We start from the raw sequence: 9,334 nt of genomic DNA, 5'->3' as shown, positions 1-9,334 counted from the left end.
AGCTATTATTATTATTATTATTATTACTGTGAGCGCTCCGGATTCAAAATAATGTAAGCCTATAACATTATTTCATCAGTCTCTTTTTTCCCCCTGCAACTGTCATGCCATGCCCATCTCTGTCAACCCCCCCCCCCGCCACTTCCCCCCACCTCTCCTCCGTTTCTCTCTATTTCAATCTCTATCTCCCCTCTTTACTCTCTCTCTCTCTCTTTTCCTCCACTGCACATTTGCAGAAAAAAAAAAAGAAAAAAAATCACCATTTCAGCTTTCTCCCTGCCTCCCCCCCTCCCCCCCTCCCTCCTCTCTTTTCATCATGTATTTTCTATTTTCTCAGACATGAGGGGATCGATGCAAGCTGATGGGAACATATAATGACCCTGTTAGCGAAAGTGTGTGTGTGTGTGTGTGTGTGTGTGTGTGTGAGCGTGTGTGCGTGTGCGTAATTAACTCTGTGACATTCTCATGCAGTTTAAAAAAAACCCAGCAAGGTTGCCCCTGTCAAGGCCAAACAGCCGGTCGTGGAGATGCCGATTTGATCAGATTGTGTGTAAGGTAGGAAGCCGTGTCGGTGTTGTTATCTTTAAAGACCTCAGACCTGATGTGGAGAACGTGTGTGTGGAGGAGCGCGCTGGCTGACGTCTGAGTGCGTGGGCAGGTGCAGATTTTGCTGTAATTATTGTACATGTTTCTATATGTTCTGTTCCGTGAGCCGCAGAGTCGCCTTGTGTTCTGCTTCCTCTTCACGCCGCGCATAAATATCCCCGGCCTGTTCCCGTTGCAGGAAAATGAAGTGAACAATAGATATACTGTGTGTCTGAGCGAGGAACTCTAATTGCACATATTTGAGAAAAAAATAAATAATCAGACGTCCCCAATCCAAAGATACACAAAACATGCAGTGACATACAGACACTGGGCATTTATGTCAAAATGAAAAACTTGTGGTCTAATTAATATTTTTATAACTGGCTGGTCTCTTTAAACCAATAATGAAGGCAGACTCTGTCTGTACGCTTTGTTTAGCCAAGATTTATATAAGCTTGGTCCCTGATCCATGTACTTTGCTACTGCAGTGCCTATTCAGTATTCACATAGTCCATTTTGACTTTGTCCTTACCTTTTATGTGATTTTGATTGTATTTTCCTTTAAAGGAACAAGTTTCTGGGAGATTGTCCTATTGGTCAACTTACCAGATGGTGATGAGATCATAGACACCAAAAGTGCAGGGACTATATTCCCTGCACAGCGGATGAATACGTGGTTGCTCACCTGAAATAGTTCCAAAATAAACCTGGCTACATCAGCTATACTGAGTTAATTTTTTTTTTATGAATCTACAGGCCACATAATAAAAAACACATTTTATTACTAAAGGGTCAGTCTTCTTAGTTTGGATAATGTTAGTCGCCTACTATCACTCAACATAGTGTATGCTAAAGTGTTGCATGGAGCACTGGAGCCAGTGATCTACCAAGGACACATGGTTTGAGAGGGTTCCAGGGGTCCCCAACAAATTGATAAATCAAGTGAACACAATCACAGGATGTAGAAGAATGACTATTTTGATCATAGTTTCTCTGTTATCTCTCTACCTACAATACAGATAGTCATGGAATTCTGGACAAAATCATATCTTAACAATAAAAATATTCTCAGATTTGGGTCCGAGAGACGAAATCTCATCAAAATGGGGGTCCGTGGCCCTAATGTGGACTAAATTAGGGGTCCTTGATATGAAAAAGGTTGAGAATCACTGTCCTATAGGATATTATCTATCCTATCTATTCCTTTAAATGAAATAAATGCAAGGATAGTGAAGTGAATTGTTTCTCCCTACATCAGCTCCAGCCTTGACAAAAACACATCTAAAGGAGGCGAGAGGCTGGAGAGTAAAATATAAATGCAATACAAATTCTGCAGTACTTTGTGTGCAGCAGACTGCATTGCAAAAGCCTTGATGGATGACATTTAGCTAAGTTTAGGATGTGGGGGGAACTCTCTCTCACTTTCTCTCCCTGCGTCTCTATCTATCTGTCTCTCTCTCTCTCTCTGTATTTTCTGGGTCTGTGCTCTGACACAATTACACTTCAGCTCCTATCAACTCCCTGGATGCTCCACTGCACCCCAGGAATGGACACGTGCATGCAGCCGCGCGCACGCACACACACACACACACACACACACACACACACACACACACACACACACACACACACACATTCAGTCTCTTCACCACACCCATGAGGGTAGGATTCATATTTGATGTTTGTTTTCTTCAGTCATTTTATTCAGACTACAAATAAAACTTTAAAGCTTTAAATCGCTTTTTTGTACTGAAAAATACCGAACCACCAATAACCTTGGCACCAGATTCGACTAAATACATCTGAATCTTATAAGATAAGATGAAACTTTAATGATTCCCATGGGGAATTTGGCAATGACTGACTAAATAAAGGTAACTAAAAATGACTAAATGAGTAAATAGATATCATTTTCATCCATAGGACCTAAATAACAAAATATTCAGCCGGATCTGATTCAAGCATGCTCATTTGTCCATCTCATTTCATTTCATCATTTCATCACAGATACAGTGATTTTGTGTTTAGGTAGTCATCATGTTAGTTAGCTAGCCACCATAGTATCTGCTCAGCTAACCATCACTGTCTTGTTGTTAACACATCTGTTAGCACACTAGCTAACGTATCTAGTAGAAACCGGTAGAAACTAACGGGAGTAGTGGGTAGTAGACACATGTTAAAGACCGCAAAGTTTTCTCTTGCTAATGTATAGACCTTTTTCACAGCAGCCATTAACTAATAACATTAATGAGGGTTCCATTTAGAGCTGTACTGAATGTCATTTTTTTTACATTCAAAGCTTCTATTGAGGTTTTTGAATTAAGCTTCAAATGTCTGCTGTCATATTTTATGACGTTATCATAAAAAAAAAAAAGTCCTCGAACAAAATCCTCAATTTGAATATAGTGATTCATCGGATTAAATATGAGTTAGTCTTTTTTTTATTAAATCAACTTTCTTTAATGAATATAACTCGTCACTTTCGTCAACATAAGTACATGTAGGCTAATCCAATAAGGGCATAAAATAATGATGAAATAATAATCGCCCTTAGGCTTATAGCAACATTATGCTACAGCAGAAATGGCAGTAAACAATGAAAGTGACTTTTGCAAGCTGACTTAAACCAAATATGTTAAAACAAAAGATATATTCACAATTTTTCAAGTCTGTCTTAATAGTCAGGTACCCATATGTAGATTTAAGGCATACGCACCCAACAAAACAAGGAGAACATGTGGAAACATCAGGAAAAGTGGAATTTAAGCCAGAAGATATTAATATATAGGAATAGCCAAAGATCTTTGACACAAAATCTGAACATTTCAAATTAAAGTCTGAACAGTCCGGTGACTAGAAGTTCGGTGTGACTCACTCGTTGTGCACAGGACGGGGGCTGTAACCTAGGTAACAATACTATAATATTAGTGTAGCTTAATCTTTATCTGCAGCTGTGCAGAATAGGGTATACATCATTGGTTTAAACAGAAATAGACGTACAAAAAAAGTGCGCAGCATTTGAATGTTGATTTAAAATTCGAATGTCAACGTTATGAATGAAGCTTTGAAGTTTCAAACTATTTGGTACAGCCCTAGTTCCATTCCATTTAGAACACCTAACTGGAATGGAACCATCATTAATGTTATTAGTTACACCTGTGTTTACCTGCTATGACACATCAAAATGGCTGCTGTGAGAAAGGTCTATTGATGAAGGCAATGGCCAAAAACATGTTGGTGTTAATAAATACTTTTGCAAAAGTGCTCAACATTCTTATTCTATTTCATGGACCTGCACCTAACTAGGATGTGTTCTCAGTCTTCTGAATAGTAGACACATGTTACATTAACATTTGTTGCTTTGCTAAATGAGCCTGCTGGCTAGTTAGCTAGCTAACAGTTTGTTCAGGTTAACTGAGCTGACTCTTCTCAAGCTACAGCTCAGAGTGTTTTGGAGTAGAGACTAGAGCTAAAGACAAGACAGTTTACTGTGTCACAGTAACTACATCTGGAAACTAATCTACCTCATCACTCTTTTACTGAGAACATTACTGTATGGATCTACAGCCACAACACGACAGTCTTTTTCAGCTAGCTCTCTCTCTCTCTCTCTCTCTCTAGCCTGGTTGTTATATATTCAGACATTATTTGCATACAGCTAATTCTCCACTGGACCTCCATGATGGTGCCAGATGTTGTGAGATTTGTGACACAACTGCAAATCCTCTATATCCAACATAATGAAACGCTTTATGTCATAGCAGGGTGGGTCTGTAGCTCTGGAGGTCAATGCCCTGACCTAGGTGCTCTCTTTTTCACTTCACACCCCTCTTCTCCTCCATTTTCTCTCCTCCCACCCTCCTCCTCTTCCTCCTGCTCCTTTCTCAGCAGCATCCACCTCCCACACCTCCATCTCCAACTCCTCTTCCTCTGTGTTCCCCCCCGCTCTCTCTCTATTGTGCTGCGGTCATTCAGGAGTTAATGATGTCTGTCCTAATGTGACCCGGGCCAAGGGCACAATGGACACAGACACACACACACACACACACAGACACAGACACACACACACACACACACACACACACACACACACACACACACACACACACAGACACGCACATAGGGTCAGTAGTGAGAGGGGTCAGACAGATGGCCAGGTTAACAAACAGCAGGAGAATTCCAAACAATAACGGGCACACACACACACATACACCCCCACACACACACATACATACACCCACACACACACACACACACATTGTATCACTATCACTGACTACATTCAATAACCCAGAACCCTAACGTTGACCTAATCCTAATTCGAATCTAATTCTAACACACACACACACACACACACACACACACACACACACACACTCACACACACAAAGTTCTCAAACGCTTTGTGACTTCGACACCCTTTTTTTGTTTAGAAATCTGTGAATATGTATCTATTTTAGAGCCTTAGAGCCTGTTCTTCTCCTCTTCCTCCTCCTTTTCTTTCCTCTCCTCCATCCATCCCGGACTCGTAGAAATGGAATCAGATCCGTCATCTAGATTGGGGTGTCTGTGTGTAAAATACATCAATCAATAACTGTGAAAATTAAAGATTCTCTCACCAAAGCCAGAAACCAGAAATGTGTTTTTTAATTATTTTATTAACAAAAACTCACTGTAATATACCTATAGGGACTTCTGTGGTACTCAATAGTAAGTTAATATCATACTTAATCGTATTTTCTATCTCCTATGGTATCACTGTAATAATCCTATAGTATTCCTATAAGGACTTATATTGTGTCTGTGATACTCAATAGTGAGTTAATAGTGGCTTTATATGCTTACTGTAATGGTATTTCCATATGGTATCACCATGATACTCCTATATATATAGATGAATATTCCTATTAGATATTACATATAATTTATGGTTTTGCTGTGATGTTTGTATAGTGCCATTCTAAAAATTGTATTATAGGATTGCTATGGTTCATTTTTGTAGAGAGAGTTGTTTGATTCAAAGTTTGGTTTAGTGTGGGTATAATAGAGCAGTGATTCTCAACCATTTCCATATCAAGGACCCTAATTCAGTCCACATTAGGGCCACAGACCCCCATTTGATGAGATTCTGTCTCTCGAACCCAAATCTGAGAATATTTTTATTTTTAGATATGATTTTGTCCAGAATTCCATGACTATCTGTATCGTAGGTAGAGAGATAACAGAGAAACTATGATCAAAATAGTCTTCTACATTCTCTAATTGTGTTAACTTCTAGTGAATTAAATAACGGTGAAGTTTAACAGTTGATCAATTTGCTTGGGACCCCCTGGAACCCCCTCAAGGACGCCTGGTGGTCCCCGGACCCCACGTTGAGAACCACTGTAATAGAGGCACACTGGTAAGTTAAATTATCCACCTTCACCAGCATTTTCCTTAAAACAAATGAAAAACATAGATAATTCCACTGACTTGACAGGCTGTCTTGTTTCAGAATGAATGAAGTGACAATATCTTAAAAAAAAAAAAAGGCGGATCGCTCCACTACTACCAATATAATGACACTTCAAATGTAAGTTGATTGGCATTGGAGATAAATTAGAGTTTTTAAGTCTCAGTAATGGATGGATAATTGTTGCAATGTGCATCTTCTTACTCCTTCTCCACAGGTTATATTCAAATAGGTTCCAGTTCCAATGGAAAACCAAAGGGTGCACACATACAGAACAGTGGCAGGTGCAAATAAAGCCCCCTGCAAGGCTCCAATCGGTGTAATAGTGTTCTCAATCTAGACTGTACCAGGATCAGAGGAAAAGCATGTGGATCTGTCGGGGCAGAGAGACAGTCTTTCACGTCCCTGTCCTGCTGAAGAGTCCTTGAGCAAGACTGAATCCCTACCAGCTCCAGACCCCTGACCTCTGACCTCTGACCTCCCTGTGGAGGGGGCAAGAGAAAAGAGAAGGGTGAAGATTTCCTTATAGGGCAGTAAGACCTGATTTCTATCGCTTTCTCCTCCATTTCTCTCTCCTCCTCTTTCAGCACGCCCACCGCTGTCTTTCACGTCATCACAGCGCTCCCTGCTGGCCGTCAGGAGAACTGCAACTCAGTCAGAGGGGTACAAAGGTGGTTCATAAGAGGTAAAGCAAGGTCCCAAATATGAAATTAGTAAAGGAAAGGAAGGATTTTTGCAGCTGAATGCAATACTTCAGGCTGAGATTTCACTCATATGGTGCAATAAATTATATTAAGGCCAAGGAATGTAGTGGACACACCTCCACCTTCCACCTTTTTACTTATGGAACAGAGTATTCATAGTATTCCCATCATGTCACATGCATTTCCTACCAATATGGCACTTTACAATACACAACCACCTGTTATTTTCCTATCAAGATGGTCATGTGGTGATGTAACAGAATACGATGAATACCACCTTTTTAGGCTGACATATACAGTATATTGATGAGGTAAATTCATAGTATACATCATTGTAAGCAGTAGCCTATCAAACTGAGTTAGTTGCATGAAACTAGGTTCTTTTAATGAAAAAAGTATAAATTATCTTGGTTTTCTGAAAGTAAAATTGATTTTTGTTTATACTAGTGCCTGTTTTCCTTCCTCCTACCCATCTTTATAATTACCACTACATCACTGGTTAGATCTAGCTCTATTATAGACAAACAAGCACACACACAGAGCTGAACTCCACTGTACTGTGAGGGAAAACCTTTTTATTTCTTAGCTGTAATGCCTGGTTTCTAACAAGTGAGGGTAGCATAGGTACACAAGAACTGCATCCTCCTTTTATCCAAGTCTTTAGCCTTAACAAGTGTGGATGTTGCTTTATTTAAATATGCTATACAGATGTAAAAACATGGAGTATAGTAAAATCATCAAGTATGACACAATATACAGCCACAGACTTATATGGTTGTAACTTGTTACTGAGTCCAGGGTTATGGAGTAGCAGATTACATGGAACAAGACACCAGTAAACTGATAATGCCATAATAACACCATGTATAATCCCTTACAGTTATTGATAATGAGTAAGTGCGATCCATTAGTTACTTGAAAGTCAGGGATCAGATTACAGAGGGTTTTGAAAAACAAAACATACTGTATTTTCCAGTTATGTTTGGAAAAATACTTTATTGCATGTAGCTGTTAACAGTCTGATAAGGTCAGTCATTCCTCTCCTGTTAGAATAGCTCGGTGATACGGATTGGTCCTCATCCTACTCAGTAAAATCAGTTTCACACTTACAGTGAAAACCAAGTCTGGATGTGTCACTACACTTCACAGCAAACCACTGAGAAGACTGCCCAGCCTCTACTCTGTCATTTACATTGTGAGCCACCAGGTCAGATTTGGAGGGAAAACTGCTGGATTGCTTTATGGCACAAAACAGGAAGAGGGCACTGTTCTTCCAGAGCAAACAGAGATAAAGCTTTCAGAGTTTCTGGCAGCAGATGGTGGAAGGAGGGAAAAATCACTTCCAACATGTTTATTCTCTTCAGGGAGTGGGAGGGGGGAAATGTAGTCAACAATACCACTGGTGTGAGATAGAGGCTACCAATCATCTCTCCATCATGGTCTCATTTGTTTACAGCAATTACACCAATGAATCACAATGAATTTAACAATAATATACTGATGTTTAAAATGCTACATGTAGCCCTGAACAGAAGCTTTTGAATGAAGTGACCACTCATTGTTTTCAGTGTGTGCAAACTCCCTGTGTAGAAACTGTGAGAACATCCAGTACTGTTGCATGTGACTGGATCAGGTTGTGTGCCAAGGGCTATGCTATAAAACCAGGGGTGGAGCCTGTGTGTGTGTGTGTGTGTGTGTGTGTGTGTGTGTGTGTGTGGGTGTGCGTGTGTGTGTCGGAGAGGCAAACAAACGCACACGAAATCTCACTAAATCTGCCTGACTACGGTTTCAAATATTTGGGGGTGCGCTTGATTTACTTTACCAGACACAACTCAATTCAGTGACTTTATTGGCATGGCTGTTGGTCAGAAACAATATTGCCAATGCAAAATATACATTTCATATATCACCACACCATAGTCCATACATTCAAATCATAATGAGATGACACATTATTTGCTTTCACAAATACATACAATAACATATAACAGCTTGAAAAATGGAAAAAACTGGATTCATCAAGACCTCTTTGTGTTGTTTTTTATACTCATACCCATTCATATTTACTTAATATCAATATTCATTAGTGTACATGAGGGTTTGGCTACTTTGATGTCCAGTTCTGTGAAAAAAACAGTTAAAGTCACTGTTATAGTAAGTCAGTGTTGTGGTTTATTGTTGCTTTACAGTAACAGTCATCAGTTATCACAGTTTATTTCAGCTCAGTTTGACAGACACAGTACCTTTAAACGACTACACACACACACACACATACACACACACACACACACACACACACTATAGCGGTGCTTCTCACTCTCTCTGCCTCCTAAAACAGTATAAAGGGAGTTTAGGGGGTAGTGTTCGACTGATATAGGTTTTTAAAGGCCGATACAAATACGGATATTTTTGTATTAAAGCTGCCGATACCTGACATTTTGTGACATTCACTATGTTTAAATTTGAACATTTTAATGTCAGAAAATTCCAAGTATTCAGAATTGTGTTCTTGTGAGGGTGGGAAAGCCTCTGAATCAGCATTTAGACCATCGTGAGACACTAAAACTCTTCTTCTGGGTGAGTAAATATA

This window comes from Centroberyx affinis, unplaced genomic scaffold (assembly GCF_046629955.1).
Source record: "Centroberyx affinis isolate AG114_WGS23_722 - 3 ecotype Tasmania unplaced genomic scaffold, CSIRO-AGI_Caff_v1 ptg006177l_1, whole genome shotgun sequence".
Classification (NCBI taxonomy): domain Eukaryota; kingdom Metazoa; phylum Chordata; class Actinopteri; order Beryciformes; family Berycidae; genus Centroberyx; species Centroberyx affinis.
This window is presented reverse-complemented; position numbering follows the sequence as displayed.